Source organism: Sorex araneus, chromosome X (genome assembly GCF_027595985.1).
Source record: "Sorex araneus isolate mSorAra2 chromosome X, mSorAra2.pri, whole genome shotgun sequence".
Taxonomy (NCBI): Eukaryota; Metazoa; Chordata; class Mammalia; order Eulipotyphla; family Soricidae; genus Sorex; species Sorex araneus.
The window spans coordinates 96,760,541-96,778,850 of NC_073313.1; the positions used below are offsets into that span (position 1 = coordinate 96,760,541).

At 34.7% G+C, this 18,310-nt stretch overlaps 1 non-coding gene across 1 annotated transcript; it reads right to left on the minus strand.

Annotated features, from left to right (window-relative positions):
- Positions 1-4,248: 4,248 nt before the first annotated feature.
- Positions 4,249-4,412, minus strand: LOC129400260 (U1 spliceosomal RNA). The gene has a single exon (XR_008627568.1). It is a non-coding gene; the product is annotated as a U1 spliceosomal RNA (small nuclear RNA).
- Between the last annotated feature and the right edge of the window lie 13,898 nt (positions 4,413-18,310).

The following is an 18,310-nucleotide window of genomic DNA, read 5'->3' on the forward strand; positions in this document are numbered from 1 at the left end:
AAACAGTCAATTCTATAACACTTTCCAAGAACAACTAGTACTCAACTTGCAAAAATCAAGGCAGAGACCATTCTCCCAAACACGTATTAAGAGACCATTATCATTAAAATTCCCAAGCCTGAAATGGAAAACACAAGAAAGGGAAACTACACACAAATTGTGTCATAAATACAGATAAAGAGTCCTAAAAAAATCTTTGTAAATTAAATCCAATAACAAATCAGCAGACTCATTTATCAGTACAGAGTGGGATTCATCCCAGGGATGCAAGGATATTTCTGCATATGAAAATAAACTAATGTAACATGCCACATCAAAACAAAACAGAAATCATGATCATATCAATAAATCATAAAAAACATTGACAACATTAGATAACTATTTATTAAAAGTTGCCAATAAATTGTGACTAGAAAACATACATCTCATAGTACAGACCATTAACAACAATCCCACAGATAATACTTTCATAGTAAAAACTGAAACATTTTCTTTTAAGATCTAGAATAAGACAAAGACGTCCACTCTTACAACTACATTTTAATACAGATTTGTAATTCCAATGCAGGATAATTATGCAAAATGTACAATGACATGATAATATATATATAAAATATCCTGAAGACTAGACACACACACACACCTAGTACAAATCATTTAGCTCTTAAAGTGGCAAGATCAAAATTAACATACAATTGTGTTGCATTTCTATAAAAAAGCAGTAATTCATAGGAAAGGGTAACAAAGAATTCATAAAGATAGAACAGCTGGCAGGAAACTTAACAAAGCAAAAGAACTATACAATGAAAACTTTGACATCTCTCTCTCTCTCTCTCTCTATATATATATATATATTTCTCCTACCTCTATATATAATAGCTATATTATATATTATGGCTAAATTTTGAATAAAATGGAGATAACATACTCCTGACTTCAAACTATATTGTCAAATGATAGTATTCAAAACAGTGAACAGTGTGGAATTGAAGCAAAAATAGACCCATAGACTAGTGAAATAGAATAGGGACCTGGAAACAAATCAACATACATACAAATATTGAGTCAACACCATACATTCTAGAAAGGAAATCCTCTTTAAAAAATTACACTGGAAAACTGGATTTTCCTATGAAATTAAAGCAAATGATGAATTATCACTAGCCCTATTCACTAAAATTAACTCAAACGGATTGACAAGTTAACAAGGAAACAAAATATATAGATGAAAAACATATATTCCAGGGCATCAATATCAGATCAATCAGTATTTTGAGATACTAATAACTGGGTAAATAAAGTCAAGAGTACGTAAATGGTTGGATATCAAATGAAGACCTCTTTATAGGGCCAGGAGATGGCTCAGTGAGCTGAATGGCATGCTTTGCATGCAGTATATCTAGGTTTGATATACCAGTATATCCAGTATATCCATAGCAAAACCAAGAGTAACCCCCAAGTCCTGACGCAAAAGTAGCTTCTGAGCAGAAACCAGAGTTACCTCTAAGCACTACTATGACTCATAATCATTTTTAAAAGCTTTCATTGCAAAACAAATACCACATAAACTAAGAGGTAACATACTAATTGGGTGGAAACTACTTTGTAGCAAGGTCTTTCTGATGAATTTCTGACTCTTTTGTGTGATATCTAAGTAGACCTTCTGGAAATTGCAATTCTTTGTAACAATAAAAGCAGTTTAAAACAAAGAAAAGTAAATTTCACAGCTTGAGAATATGAAAATATAGTCACATCAAAATAATTGTTCCTTTCTTATGAAAGTGCTAGTCCTGCACACTTTTTTAACCTATCATCTCTCAGCAATCATCTCTCAGCAAATGTTTGATTATTTATAAATGTTGTCCCATTCATTTTGTTAATGACAGATCCTCAAAGCAAAACATCCCATCTAGATAATAAATGAATGTAATGTAAGGTAAACAAGAACTGACAACAAATCTAGCTTTAGATTTTTCTCTTGCAATCAAAATTTGTATATATAATTAGCTTAAATTTTATTAATTTTTTCTAGGAACCAAATTATGAGAACTCCCACTCTAAAATCAATTACAGTGACTTATCAACACAGGATTATTTCTTTTGTAAGACCAAGAGATTGCTACAATATTTGCTGCACATAACTGTGCACAGTAATTATACATTGTGCTGAATCAAAGTCTTTATAATTTGTATTATCAGTCATATTAAATATGTTTTAGACTATATTATTCTTTATCAATGATAATTATAAGTTATCCTTAGGTCTATAAACCTGCAGATTCTCGACTCCACAAGAAGCTTAGTGACTTATCAATCTTCTCTAAAGGAAAAGGAAAGAGGTGAAAACTTTGTGGCACTTTTACTATGTTGGCTTGTTCACTTGATGTGAAAAGTTCATATCGTACTACATTTCCTCAACTTACAGTGTTATATATACATTGGCAAAGTTCAGTTTAATAAACAATTCTTAAGGAAATGTTTTCTTGAAGACTTAATAAGTATTGGCTCTAATTATGATTCTGATTTGTGAATATGGTAGAAAAAATACAAAGTCTAATCCCCCCTTACTTCTCTATTGCAGTTTAATATAGTTGAACCTGAAACAATAATGTGTTGGTATATTCAATTTTTGTATTTTCATTATACCATAAACCCTGGGTCACAATTCAGACTTTTTACTCACGTTTGTCTCTGGCAGCTAGCAAAATACCTGTCATATATCAGTTGCTCCAGAGATATCTGTTTTATTGATGAATGAGTGAATGAATATCACCTTTATTATTATTTCCAAAGTCATATACTGATTTTTCACAGTTTTCAAAATATATAAGATTTGTACAATAATGCTATGTGTGAAGGGTTGAATAACTTTATCTATTGAGGAAGAGGTTTTTATTTATAGAAATAACAGCTTCTTCACAATAGATTTTCTTGCCACACACATGCTTTAAAGTTAAATTTTTTACTTTATGTTTCTCTTACTGACTGATATCCATCATTCCACTTAGAAATTTTATTTCAAAGTACTAAGAAGATTAAATACAACTACTCTAAATTCTGACTACTACAGCCTGATTCTACTACATCCGGATTCAGTTATACTATGATTTTAGATGGATACTTTTACTTAAGCCCAAAGACTCCTTTTCATATATATTCTTGTTCACAACTCTGTTTTATTGATTTTTCCACCCATGTTTCAAATCCCAATTTGTAGCTTCCCTCTTCCCTCTTCTTGAATCCTTTAATGACCAACCAAGGTAAAATTTCTTCTAACTCTTTGAACAATTACACTGTGTCTCGTGTATTTTACTTAATACTTAGTTATTACCCAGTGTGAGAGTAATCTGATCATGCAATAACCTGTTATTCTCTTCATAATTTTACCATTCTTACTTCTCATATAAGTTACTAGGGATCTTAAAAAGAAACTTGACTGAAAAAGCAAATTATGAAATTAATGTATGAAGAACTAAAATCTGTTTTATTATATAAAATACAGAAAATGTATAATATTTTTATGCTTGGCCAAGGAAGCATTAATTGTAAAATTTGAGGCAGTTAATGTAGTACATATGCTGTTGATTTATAAAGATGTACACCTATAACTTAAGTAATGTAATAAACCAATGCTACCTCAATCACACCTCTTATATAGGATTTGTTTTGTTTTGTTTTGATTTGAGGCCACACCTGTTTCTCAAGGCTTAGTCCTGACTCTGTGCTCAGGGGATAATGAGGACAAAAAAGAGTTGGCAGAGTCAAGCACCTGACCCACTGTACTATCACTGAGGTCCTTTAATCCCACCTTTAAAAGGTTATAACTATACAAAAAGTAACGTTAATAAAACGTGAAAATATGTAAATAATTTAAACTATGTGTGTCAGCACAAAAAGTAAAGTTAGGGGCTGGAGCGATAGCACAGCGGGGAGGGCGTTTGCCTTGCACACGGCCAACCCGGGTTCGATTCCCAGCATCCCATATGGTTCCCCTGAGCACCGCCAGTGGTAATTCCTGAGTGCAGAGCCAGGAGTAACCCCTGTGCATCGCCGGGTGTGACCCAAAAAGAAAAAAAAAAAGTAAAGTTAATGAACAATTCCACTAGAAACAGCTAAACTACACTTACAAGGAATTACAATGTGTTTTTTGCCTGAGGTCAAGAGAGTATGACATACATAGCCTTTCTCTTTTTCTCTCCAAATATCAGGATATTATAGCAAAATATAAGTAGAACCTTATTTTTCCCTCAGCGGAGAGCACGAATGCATTCCCCCACTAACATAAATTATGCAGTCAAGTTTCCAACATTTGGAGAAATCACAGGGGTCAGCACATCTAGAGTGCATAGGATAAGCTGAACACTGGGAAAACTACCTTCATAACAGTGCTATCTGCCTTGCCAAGTAAGTATAGCAGGAGTTTTTAATTATAAACCTAGTCGGTATAAACATTCTCATATTTTTTCTTTTTTTTCTGAAGAGTAGTAGTTTGAGCTCTTAGATTTGGAGATGGGAAATTTATTTAGGACTGAGGTAACTTTTGTTTCAGAGATACTTTAGCTGCAGAGATTTTGTTTCAGAGTTCATTTGGAGAAAGGTGAGTAAAATTGGGAGATTTCCAGTTTCCCTTTAAGCCTAAATTCTACAAGTAAAATTGGAAATAGGCAGTACAGAATCTGTGTCTTTTCAGAAATTCATTTGTCTCAAGAAAACTTCAGATTTCTCTCTTGAGGTTTTTCCCATATGGAGATAATAGATACACTCTCAATAAATGTAAAAAATAAAACACCAAGGTAACTTCTCTCTTTAAGCAAACATGTTCTTGAAAGTAATTTTTATAGCTTGCTTAGATAGTATACACAATACAAAGCATTATCAATAGTAAGCGTTTGAGAAATATTTTATTGAATCTACTATTCCAGGGGTCCTGAGTAATAGTACAGACAGTAGGTGTTTGCTTTGCATGCAGCCAACCAAACTTCAATCTCTGGCATCCCATATGATCCCCTGAGAACCATTGGGAATAATTCTGGAGTGCAGAGCCACGTGTAATCCCTGAGCATTTCTGAGTGAGACCCAAAAAGCAAAACAATAAGATAAAAAGAAAATAAAATAGTTAAAAATAAGAAAAAGCCTATGACCTAAATAAAACAATGAACAATGTTGTATACTAAAAGCCCAATACAATATGATTAAATTAGCATGAGGTAATTCTTCCTCTGACTCTTCCCCTTCTTTCACAGTGAAATGTAATATCTTGAATTCTATGGAAACTTAGATTTTAATAATATTTTTAATTCTACTGCTGCATGCAGTTTATTACAGGAATAGACTAATCTGAGACTCTGGAATATGAAAGCAGAGTGTTTTCTGCCTAAGATAAAAATACAAAACAGAACATACATATCAGAATATATATTCAAATGTTGCAGGTAGAGAGGTGGAGGGACAGTAAAACATAATGAGAAAAACATTGTCTGAAAACCACACCAGTCCAAAATTATCAGTGCCTTGGATCATGAAGGTACCTTTCCATGTGAGATACCAAAAGCCGTGGGGATACAGAATTCTAGGCCCAAAGCATCCACTGGGATCTTTGGGAGGAGAGGAAACAAAACTGCAAGGGCAAAGATTATTATGAGCATAAAATGGACCACCAGAAGTTCAAAGCTTTTTTTTTTTCATGAAAATTCCCAATTAATCCCTATTATGCTATAAACTCCAGGCAGAATCTATCAGAAAAAAATATTCATATATAACCCATCCCAAATTTATTCAGTGTGCTCTCTACTCTGAACTAGCCACTAAATGTAGCACAAAAGTCTCCTCTGCACTCATATTCCATAAATAAACATATCTTCCTTCTCTATTCATCTTCTTCCTAAAATTCTTTTCTGGAAAGGTAGATACAAACTGGGTCCAGAAGCTGGGACTGAATTTTCTTGTTCTGTGAAGAGTAACTTGTTGTCCCAATTTGAGGTCAGAAGTTCTCATGAAAATTCTTGCATGTTGGGGATTAACTCCCATGCCATGAAGATCAAAGAGAACACAGGTGCAGTTTGAAGACACATCATCCTACTGAGATGCAAAGTCTGCACAGTACTGGTGCTAATTATAAAGATTTAGGACTTTTATTAGTCCTAAATATTTCCCACACTTTCAGGTTGATAAAGGTGAGTAAAGAGGTAGACTACTCTTGAATATGCTATCTCTCTACTCCCTGCTTCACTTAACTTACCTGAAATAAATATTTCCTACCAGAAGTAGTTTTATATCAGAGTGCAATTGTAGACATTGATAACTGAAAGTCAAGGTAAAATAAGACAGGGACTAAATAGAGAGAAAAAGAAAGGAGACAGAAATTCATGAAAGGAAGAGGAATTTGGAGTAATTTGACATGAAGCATCTAAAGAGATTCAGAAATGTATTAATTAGTTCTTAAGACTACTGAGATAGTCATACTGAGGAGAATGTAAAGAGTGTTATTTTTTCCACACCACCACTGTCATTTAGGGTTGGAGAATTGCTATGTGTTCTTTCCTATGTACTATGTTTAACAATATCTTTGACTTTTATACTCTAGGTACAAATATCAGCCACATCTCTATTGTAAGTTTTTGTGTGATAAAATTATCTTCAGACTTTATGAGTTGTGTCTTTTTTATGGAATTATTTATTTCTTTTTGGGTCACACCCAGTGATGCACAGGGGTAATAGGTTACTCCTGGCTCTGCACTCAGGATTACTCTTGGCAGTGCTCAGGGGACCATATGGGATGCTGGGAAATTGAACCCAGGTCTACTGTGTGCAAGGCAAATGCCCTACCTTCTGTGCTATCGCTCCAGCCCAATATAATTCTTATTTAATTAAGGCGTGTGGGACCAGGGGCTGAGACCTCCAAGGCTGCTCAGATCGGGACTGGGCCTCTTCTGCCCAGATTTCCCATTTCCCAGTAGCTAGGAGGTCACACCCAGGGACTACCTCCGGCACCATGTAATCCTGTCAACGGGCAGCATCCAGAGACTTAAAAGCCAGCCTCCAGAGAGCGATGCAGAGAGTCTCTTGCCCGCGCGCCTGGCTGTCTTCTCTGCGGCCTCCTCGGAGGGGATGGGCTCCAGCTTCCCTCCCCACCCATAGCAGAGCTCCCGGCAGCCGAAGACCTCCGGAGCCTAGCCACGGCTATGCTCAAGACCCCTCTCCACACATTGGGACGAACCACAGGCATGAAGGAACCAACAGAGGAACCCAGGTGTGTGGAACCCCGGGCTGAGACCTCCAAGGCTGCTCGGATGGGGACTGGGCCTCCTCTGCCCAGATTTCTCATTTCCCAGTAGATAGGTGGTCATACCCAGGGACTGACCCCGGTGCCATGTAATTTGGTCAAGGCCAGCATCCAGAGACTTAAAAGCCAGCCTCCGAAAGTAGTATATCTTATAGCCTACTTCTCCCTCTGGGAGAACCTGGCAAACTACTGGATGTTTCCTGCCCACATGGAAGAGACTGGCAAGGTCCCCATGGTGTAATAATATGCCAAAACCAGTAACAAGCTGGGTCTCATTCCTCTGACCCTGAAAGAGCCTCCAGTATGGCATCGTTGGAAGGATGAGTAGAGAGAGGCTTCTAAAATCTCAGGGCTTAGACGAATGGAGAGATCGCTGGAGAAATTCTACGATTAATGGGATGATGATGATGATGATGATGATGATGATGATGATGATGATGATGATGATGATGATGATGATGATTTAATTAAGGAACTGTGATTTACAAAGTTATTGATGGTTGAGTTCTAGGCATATATTTCAACACAAATCTTATTACCAGTGTCAACTTTCCTCCCCAAGTGTTCTGTAGTTCCCTCTCCATCCCCATCCCTGACCCATACCTCTGCCTGTCAACTTGACAGTCACATTTAAAAGTTCCAGTGTTTGCACTAACATTTTCAGTGTTGTTGAATCTGTATTTTGGACATATGGCTATACCACTTAACCATGTCACCAGTGTAACTGAAGGTATGTTGCCTGTTCATCCAATATTTCCTGTTCTCTTCTTTCCCCTTGATTGTCTTCCTTCTCTGTCCTTCTCTTCTCAAAAACCTGAGGTCAGTGGTGACTTTGGGGAGAGAGATGAGATCACAGAGGTAAAGAACACTAGGTTAAGGAACTGGAAAAATAGTTGAGAATTTCATGCTCCATAAAATATAGATTTTATTTCCTAATGTAAATAAATTTTGTGGATATGTATAATATTCTCTATTGATATTTTCTACCTCAGATTTCCAAAGTGGTAACAACTTTACCTTCACTTTTATAAAAATTAATAACTATTGCCATCTTTTTCCTTGTGGTAATAGTAGTTCTGACAATAGAGTGATGATAAATTTCATGTGCTCCTTAGGTCAGGATATATATTCAGGGGCTACCATAAAATGAAGCATGCTATCATCAGGTAAGGAACTTTTGGAAACATGCCTGGAATTATCAAATATTTCTGGAAAAAATTATAAATGGGTATAAAAGCAATTGGTATTAAAATATATTTTCAATGTTTATTTGGTGATCCAGTTTAGGGATTTAATATAAACTATGAAATTTTATGTTTGTGTTTTGATTTTCTGATTTGTTAGTCTTTGTTTGCTCTTTCATAGAATAAATATAGAAAGTTAACTAAGGTAGCTGCCTCCAGTTACACTGCTACATTAATGTTATTTTGATCTTGAATTTGTCCAGTTTTAAGATTTTACATTTATTAAGCATCCATCCTTTTCATACAAAGGAATAATATTACATGAGTTGTTTTTTTTTCATTTATATGCTATGCCTTTAGAATTCACACAATGATCTCAAACTGTCTTCATTCATTGATTTCTGCAATCACTCATTTTAATAACTTCTCTTGGAGAGCATAGTGCTACAAAACAACATTACCTTTCCAAACTCAAGAACATCTTTACAGACATGAAGATTTATGGGCAATAATATTTATAACATTTTCCCTATTTGTTCTAAGCATTAACAGAGCTACACAATAGCCTTCTTATCTCAGAACAGGTAACTACTAGTCCCTTATCATTCCCTGATAGGAAATTGCCACTTCTTTCTCAACTCAATGATAATAGTTTTTTTTTAACAATACAATGATGTCTCATAAATGGACAGTTTTGTATAATTTTCTTAAAACCAAATTTTCTTCTAAATCTTAACTACTTGACTCATGGATTAATTTTTCCTTTTGTAATATATATCTAACAAAAGTTTCAAATGTTTTATTTTAAGAGGAAATGTGAAAATTTGGTAGATGGGTTTCAGTTATATGTGTTATCCAAGAAATTGAATCATAGTTCTTTCATCCAAGAATAAACTTACTTGGACCATTAGGACTATGACCTTAATCTATGACACATAGATTCAAATGGCATGTAAGTTACATGGTAGAGTTATCTGGGTTTGGGAATATGTATATAACCAACAAACAGGTATCCCACACTCTGCAATATGTAAAGAAGTTTTTAGTCATTGTAGTTGTTAAGTTTGTCAGTCTATTATTGAGTGAGTTTCAATGTTGGAAGATCCTTGGTATGCTGATTTGATTTCACTTTTCCTTCCTTCAGTACTGAACACTTTGGGGCATGACCAAATATGCTAGAAACTCAGATTTGTTAGGAGTCCAGTCTGTAATGACCTCTAGAATATTTCTTGATTCTTACTTATATGTAGAGTGGCTCATTCTTGGTTTTTATTTTTACATCATGTTTCACAAAGTAGTAAAAGTGACATAATTATCAATCATTTTAGTAGAAGTAAATATGAAATTATAACAGCATAGTTCTTAATAGCGTGTTCTTAGTTTTGGTGAGAGATATATTTGGGTTCTAATCTTGTCTGATACTTTATAAATTAAACTCTCTAATCTTTCTCATGATATTAGAATCAAACATAACACCTTCCTGTTAAGGGTTGTATGTTTAGGTGCATGACTAGCACTAATTCTCAACTGACATGAGAATTTTACTTCATTAAAACATGGTACATTTATACATAGTCAATATGAGTACAAAGTATAACATTCTTTAATAGTACTTATATGAAATTATGGTAGAAATTTCAACCAGTGATGACCAAACACCTGACATATTTTTCTAACCCACATAGCAGCTCTATTAATTTTATACAGGGTTCACTCATGATGGTGCTTAGAATTGAAAGCAAGTCAAGTACTTTAACTCTCATGCTATTTGTTCAACCCTATCCACTGCTTTTCCTTGAAAAAACTAATTTCATTGGTAAAACACAATGTGCACTGTGGAGAATGGAACTTCCTGAAATTCTGCATAAAACATTTATAAAATATACGAGAATTTGTATAACATACTGAAAACCATTTCAGAACTGTAGAAATAACTAACTGATAATTATATAAAGCTAAAATCATTTATTTATATTTTCCTGACCAGTTTCATTCTCATGAAATAACTGTTGACAACATAGTATGCAATTTCCAAAATATTGTTGTAGGTACATATAAATAAATAATTTCTTATGAACTATATTCTCATAATTTTGAGTGTGAGTTTCAACATTTTATTCTATGATTAGTTGTAACTACTTTAAAATAATAAACAATAAGATATATGCATATGAAATACATTTTTGTTAAGGTAACATTGGTTTATAATGTTAAGTTTCAGGTGTACAGCATTATAACAATATCTGGTGATATCTCTTAATATGGGGATCAATACCAGAAGTCCAATTTCTATCTCTCATAAAATTGACTTACTTTACCCAATAGACACAGCCCTATACAAATTTCCTTCCTCTCTGGTAGTGAGCAAAGTGTTCTATATATCTGAGTTCCTTTTCTTTTATCCATTTGCTTTATTTTGTGCTTTCAACACATAAACAAGATCACTGTATCACTGTCATCCCGTTGTTCATCGATTTACTCAAGCGGGCACCAGTAACATCTCTATTCTTCCCAGCCCTGAGATTTTAGCAGCCTCTCCTTACTCGTCTTTCCCAACGATTGGAGGCTCTTTCTGGGTCAGGGGAATGAGGCCTATCGTTACTGCTTTTGGCATATCAAATACTCCATGGGTAGCTTGCCAGGCTCTGCCCGTGCAGGCAGGATACTCTCGGAAGCTTGCTGGGATCTCTGTGATACATATATACACATATATGTATGTATATATATACATATATATGACTTTTCATTGATTGCACTTTATATATATATATCATATATTACTCTCTATGATTTGTTGCCTACTGTCTGAACCCCATCAAATATGGTGTGGTAATTATGGAAAATGGATAGGAAGTGTCTTATAATGTGTCCGGAAAGCAGCCTGGAGCATGGCATCAGTTGGGTAGTGGAGGCCGGCTGCTGGGGTTGGGTCTCTTGGCGGAGAGGGTTCTCATCCTTTCCACTCTGGGGTGCCCTGAGTGAAAACAGCCTGGTGCAGAGTCCCAAGATCATGATGCATTTATTATTTTTTAAAATCTCACAGCATAAGCTTTTCAAGTCCCAACCATATTGTTGAAAATGGCAAGAATTTTTTTTTAGAAAACAAGATACTGAGGTGTCTGTGTATGTGTGTATGTTTGTGTGTATGTTGTGTGTGTTTGGTTTGTGTTTTCGCATCTCATTTCTTCATTCATCCATAAATGGATAAATTCATGCATTAATTCTGGACACTTAGACTGTTTATATATAATGGCTACTAAACGTAATGCTACAAAAAATATAGAGGTGCATGTATCTTTGAATTAGGGCTTTCAACTTATTTTTATAAATACCAAGAAGTGAAAGGTGGACCTTATGGTATTCCAATTCTAAATTTTTTTGAGAAATCCACATGTTATTTATATTGGTTATAACCATTAATATACTCACCAGAAATGGCATGTGAATTCACTTTTCATAGCATCTGTGCCATAATAATGGACAACAGAAATTATAATTGATGTGAAGTGTTATCTCATTCTATTTTTTATTTGTATTCTAATTATAAATTGTGATGGACATCTTTTGTGTGTCTCAAGACTACCTATATGATTTTTTGGGAAATATTTGTCTTTTTCCCATATTTGGATTAAAATGTGTGTGTCTTTATATTTTCATGTTTTAAACCATTTATATATATGTGTAAAATCTTTCCCCAACTTGCTTTTTATTTTTAAGATTATTCTTTCATTGTCAATATGATATTTAATTTGCTATGGTTCTATTTGTTCATATTTCTTTTTGTTTCTTTTATTATTGGAATTGAACCTCTAAAGAAATCTCTAGGACTAATATTAAAGAGCACATCACCTATGTTTTCCATCAGTGTGTTTTATGGCTTCAGATCTTACATTAAAGAGTTTATGTATGAATTGCAGAAATTATCTTAGTAAGCTTTTATAATTACTGATAATTCCCTATCCAATCATGTTTATCTCACCTGTCAAATATTAATGTACCATGCATATATGTACTTTTATTTTTGAGATCTCAATTTTTTGCCATTGATCTTTATGTCTATTTTTATTCCAATACCTACAATGCTGATATAATTGCTATATTTTTATAAATAGCTTGAGGATATGGATTATAATTAATTCAATTCTTTTTCTCAAAATATTTTTGGGGATTGGGGATCTTTGAGGATTTCAAGCAAAATTTAGGAGTGTTTTGTTTTTTAACAAAGATAATTTTTCTACTTGACAAGCAAAACCTTTCCATGACAGTTTAACTATTTTTTCGTTTAGGAATTTTACTTATTTATTTACTTAGCTATTAATTTTTAATTGACTCTCCATGAGATGCAGAGTTACAGAGCTGTTTATGGTAGGGTTTCAGAGTGTTCCAACACCCATCCCTCCATCAGTGTACATTTCCCAACCCAATGTCTCTAGATTCCCTCCCTTCCCCAGCCTGACTCTGTGACAAGCACACTCAACTCTCTATCTCCCTCTTTATTTCTCTCTCTCTCTGATTTGGGGATTATGGTTTGCAATACAGATACTGAGAAGTTACCACACATGCTTCCTCACCCACTTTGTGCAAGCAGCTCTCATATAGAGTGATCATTTCCAACTACCTTTGTCACATTGGTCGCTTCTCTATCCCAACGGCCTTCCAACCCAGCACCTGAAGCAGGTTTTCAACCATTGACCAATCCTCCTGGCCTTTCTTTCTACTTAGTATGAGTATGAGTCTCATATTGTTGTTTTTTTTATATTTTACAAATGAGTCCAATAATTCTTTGTCTGTCCCTCTCCTCACTCCACTCATCATGATACTCTCCATGTCCATACAATTATAAGTGAATTTCATAACTCAATTTTCCTAACAGCTGATGGTATTCCATCATGTAAATGTACCATAGTTTCTTTAACTGTTCATCTATTCTCAGGCACTTGGGTTGTTTTCAGATTCTGGCTATAGTAAGTAGTGCTTCAATGAACATAGAAGTGCAGATAACATTTTTGCTATGTGATTTTGGGGCACTCAGTGTGTATTCCGAACTGTGTTATTGCTGGATCATATAGAATCTCAAAATATAGCTTTTTGAGGAATGCCCATATTGTTTTTCAAAAAGTATGAACCAGTTGGCATTCTCACCAACAGTGAAGAGGAAGCCCTTTGTCCCTGCATCTACACCAACACTGGTTGCTCTTGTTCTTTTTGATGTGTGCCAGCTTCCGTTGTGTGAAATGATAATCACATTGTTGTTTTGATTTGCATCTTCCTGATGATTAGCGATGCAAAACATTTTTTCATGTATCTTTCAGCCATTTGTATTTTTCTTTAAAGAAGTTCTGTTCATTTCTTTGCCCCAGTTTTTGATGGGGTGGATGTTGTTTTCTTGGAAAGTTCTTCCAGTTTCTTGAATATCTTGGACATTAACTCTTTATCAGAGAGGTATTATGCTAATAAGTTTCCCAGAGTGTGGGCCGTCTTTGTATCTTGGTAACTGATTCTTTAGAGATGTAGAAGCTTCATAGTTTAATGTAGTTTAAAGCAGCATTTTGTAGTATTCTTTGTATTGGTCCTTCACCTCTTTGGTTTAGCTGATTCTGAGGTACTTGATTTTCTGATGAACAATTTTGAATGACATTGCTTTCTAATATTTTTTCTCTTTCATTATTTGTATATAGAAAAGTCATGAACTTGTGGGTATGGGTTTTTGTACCTGCTACTTTACTGAACAAATCTGTTGTTCTCAGGAGCACTTTTGAAGATTCCTTTGGATTTCTTAGAATAGCATCATGTAATCTACAAATAGTGAAAGCTTTGTTCTTCCTTTCTTGTTTGGATGTCCTTGATATATTTTTCTTAGTTAAATTCTATGAAAAGTACTTCCAGTACCATAGTGAGTAGGAGTGACGAGAGTGGGTAACCTTGTCTTGTGCCTGATATTAGGGGAAAGCCTTTAAATTTTTCCCATTGAAAATAATGCTTGCTTTGGGCTTCTTGTGGTAGATCGCATTTGCTATATTAAAGAACGGTCCTTCAACTTATATTCTGTTGAGAGTATTTTTTATCATGAATATGCGCTGGATCTTGTGAAATGCTTTGATACATCTACTGAGGTAATCACATGGTTTTTATCTTTTTTTTATTGATATGAGTTGTGAATGCTAAACCATGCTTGGATCCCTGGAATGAATCCTACTTTGTCATGGTATAAATCTTTTGAATGAGTTGTTGGATTCTATTTTCTAGTACTTTGTTGAGGATCTTTGCATCTGTCTTCATCAGGGGTATAGGTCAGCAATTTTATTTCTGTGGACTGTCTCTGTCTGCTGTGGCAGGATTATATTTGCCTCATAGAAACTGTTTGTGAGTATTTTAGTTTCTTTAATTTCATGCAAAAGCTTGAAAAAGATTGGCAGCAGGTCCTCTATGAAGGTTGGAAAGAATTTACTATTGACTCCATCTGGGCCTGGGCTTTTGTTTGGGGAAGTTTTTCGAATGCCATTTCAATTTCATTGATGATGATAGGTCTGTTCAGGTATTTCACATCTTCCTGGTTCAGCCTTTGGTGGTTATAGGAATTTAGGAATGTATCTATTTCTCCAAGGTTCTCTGTTTCATGGCATAAAGATTCTCAAAATAATCTCTGATGATCCTTTGAATCTCTGTAGTTTCTTTTGTGTTGTCCCTATTTGCATTTCTGTTTCAGTTTATTAGTATCCTCTCTGTGTTTTTTCATGAGTTTTGCTGGTGGTTCATAGATCTTTTTTATTTCCTCAAAGAACTAGCTCTTAGTTACATTGATCCTTGGGATGTATTTTGGGATATCATCTCATTGATTTCTGCTCTAATATTTATTATTACCTTTATCCTGCCTGGTTTGGGAATTTTTTTGTTGGCCATTTTCCACAATCTTAAGCTATATGTTTAAGTTACTGTTGTGGGTCTTTTCTTCCTTCTTAATGAATTTTTGAAGAGCTGTAAACTTTTCTCTTAACACTGCTTTTGCTGTGTCCCAAAAGTTCTGGTAGCTCATATTCACATTCTCATTTGTTTCCAGGAAACTTTCTGTTTTGTCTTTGATTTCTTCTCTAACCAACTGTTTATTCATTGGTGAATTGTTTAATATACGGGTGTTTGATTTGATTCTCTGTTTCTACATGTGATTCACTCCATTTTCAGTGTTTCATGGTCTGAAAAAACGAGTTGATACAATTTCTATTCTCTTAGTTTTATGAAGACATGCTTTCTTACCCAATGTGTGGTCTACCTTGGAAAATGTCTCATGTGCACTGGAGAAGAATGTGTGTTCAGCTTTCTGGAGATGGAAAGTCATACACACATACGCATATATATGTGTGTGCATATACATAAATAAATCGATAGATCAATCAATAGATAGATAGATTTGTCCCTTCTCTTACATTGCTTCTCTCAAATAAAGCATGTCTTTTACTGGTTCACATTTTAAGAGGTGAGAAAGGAGTGTTGAAGTCTCCAACCACTATTTTCTTGGTAGCACATCATTCTTCAAGTTGTTTTAAGTTTCTTGCTGGTCCCTCATTAGGTGTATAAACAGGTGTATAACAAGTGTTAGTTTTACATGAGTTACAGATCCCTTGATCATTAAGAAATGATCTTCACTGTCTCTTCTAACATTTTTCAGTCTGAATTCTATGTGGTTCAATTTATAGCCACCACATTTTTCTGGAGTGCTGTTTGCTTGAAGGTCTATATTTTGAAGACTTCTGCCTATATTTTGCTCCTTGTGTTTTAAGGACTTTAGTTACATCTTGAGGACTTCAATCAACTTTAATTTGACTTTTGTATATGGTATGAGATATATATCCAATTTCATGCTTTTGTATGTGGCACTCTAGCTTTCCTAGCACCAGGTGAATTTTCCCAGACTTTGTCATAGATTAACTATCCATAAATATGATGTTTTATCTTGTATCTCTATTCTATCCATAGAACTGAGTTTATTCCACTACTATCACGTGTTGATTATGACAGTACTACAGATAACATAACTTAAAGTTAGGAAATGAAAGACTTCCCATCTTATTTTCACTCAGAATATCTTCAGCTTTCTGTTTCAGCGACTACGGGACTTTTCTCATAACAGTTTCATTTTAGTAGAGTTTGTTCTGGGTGTTGGAAGAATGTCATTGATTTTTTAAATAAGAATTGCACTGACTATGTATGATGATTTGCTTATAATGCACATTGTGACAATGTTAATTCTTCCAAGCATTTTAAACAAATATCCTTTCAGATAAATATATTTTTATGACACCATGATTTACAAAGTTGTTTTATAATAGTGTTTGTTCATACAAATTGTTGCATGTCTAAAGCGAACCACCAATGTCCCTAGTTTCCCTCTCAACCACAAACTGCCCCCTTAGGTACATAAAAAATTTATTTCATATTGCTTCCTCCAACAAAACATAAATAAATGATAAATAGAATGATCAGAAAATTAATGTGTAAAATCCACTTTGTGATTCCTATATGATTTTAACCTATGGCAATTAGTAATTTAAAACTACTTAATATGACATAATAAAATGCATATTCCAATTTACATAAGTTAGTTATCAACTCTGGAGTTACATTATATTTGCCCCCTGCATTATATTTTATTTTACACTTGGATCTAATTACGGTATAATCAGGTCTTATCATTAATAAAACTTTGAAAAAATTCTGTGCTGATATATTTTAAAATTTACATGAGACAAATAAGGCATACATAAATTTTACCCACACTTCATTTAAACACTGTGGGTTACAAAGTTGTTCATTATGATTTTATATAGGCATTCAATATTCCAGCACCAATCCCTCTACCACTATCACCTTCCCTTCCCTCCACCATTGTCTCTAAATTTCCCAACCTATCATCAAGCCTGGTCCCCTAGCAGGCACACAATAATTTATTTTATGTTGCTTGTTACCAAGAAACTGCTAAAAATGATCAAAATATATTTAATTGGAAGCAAATCAGTGAAAACATTGTATATCACCATGGAGTCATTATGTTCTTGTCTGCGGGATTACTAAAATGCTGTAACAGGTTAAGCCTATTGTGTTAATATTTTTGTAGTCAAAATTGGTAGACTTCTATATTACATCCCATCCAAGATGGTATGCTACTACTGACTGTTAGTATTGTCATTTACAGATATTGCTCTAAAAAATCCAGAAGATTTAACTGGATAGAGAGCTTACGCAGTGGTGGAAGTAGGATGTGCTTGTGGCTGTCAGGGCATCTGGATAGACAGGGTGAGTAAGGGGTGCTCCAAAAAGACCTGGAGTTTTCAGCCAAAAAATATTCATACCTGAAATTTTGACCAGGTTGGCATCTCTGTGGAAATCTGTTGGGGGTCTGAGGAGTCCCACCAGAGGCATAGTGTCAGCTCTTTGCGTGTGAGTGTGGCTGCTAGCGATTTGGGAGGGTGGGAACATGGCCTACCAACCCCCCTCCTGAGAGGTGGTGTCTCAGACTGGGACCAGTGTATCTGAGAAAATTTTGTAGCTATTTGATCTCTTTGAAGATTTAATTATGGTACTCTGGAATAAGGCTGATAGATGAGTTTACATGGTAGTGAAGGGGGATGTGCGGGATCATTGGTGGAGGTGAATGGGCACTGGTGGAGGGATGGGTAAACGACCACTGTATGAGTGAAATACAAACCCAAAAGCTCATAGGTTTGTAACTGTACATCACAGTGATTCTCTAATAAAATTTTTTAAATGTTTTTAAAAATTCTTATTAGCCTATCTACCTGCTCACTCATGTATGTTTGAAATGGGAATTAGTGAAGCTTCCCCATTGTAA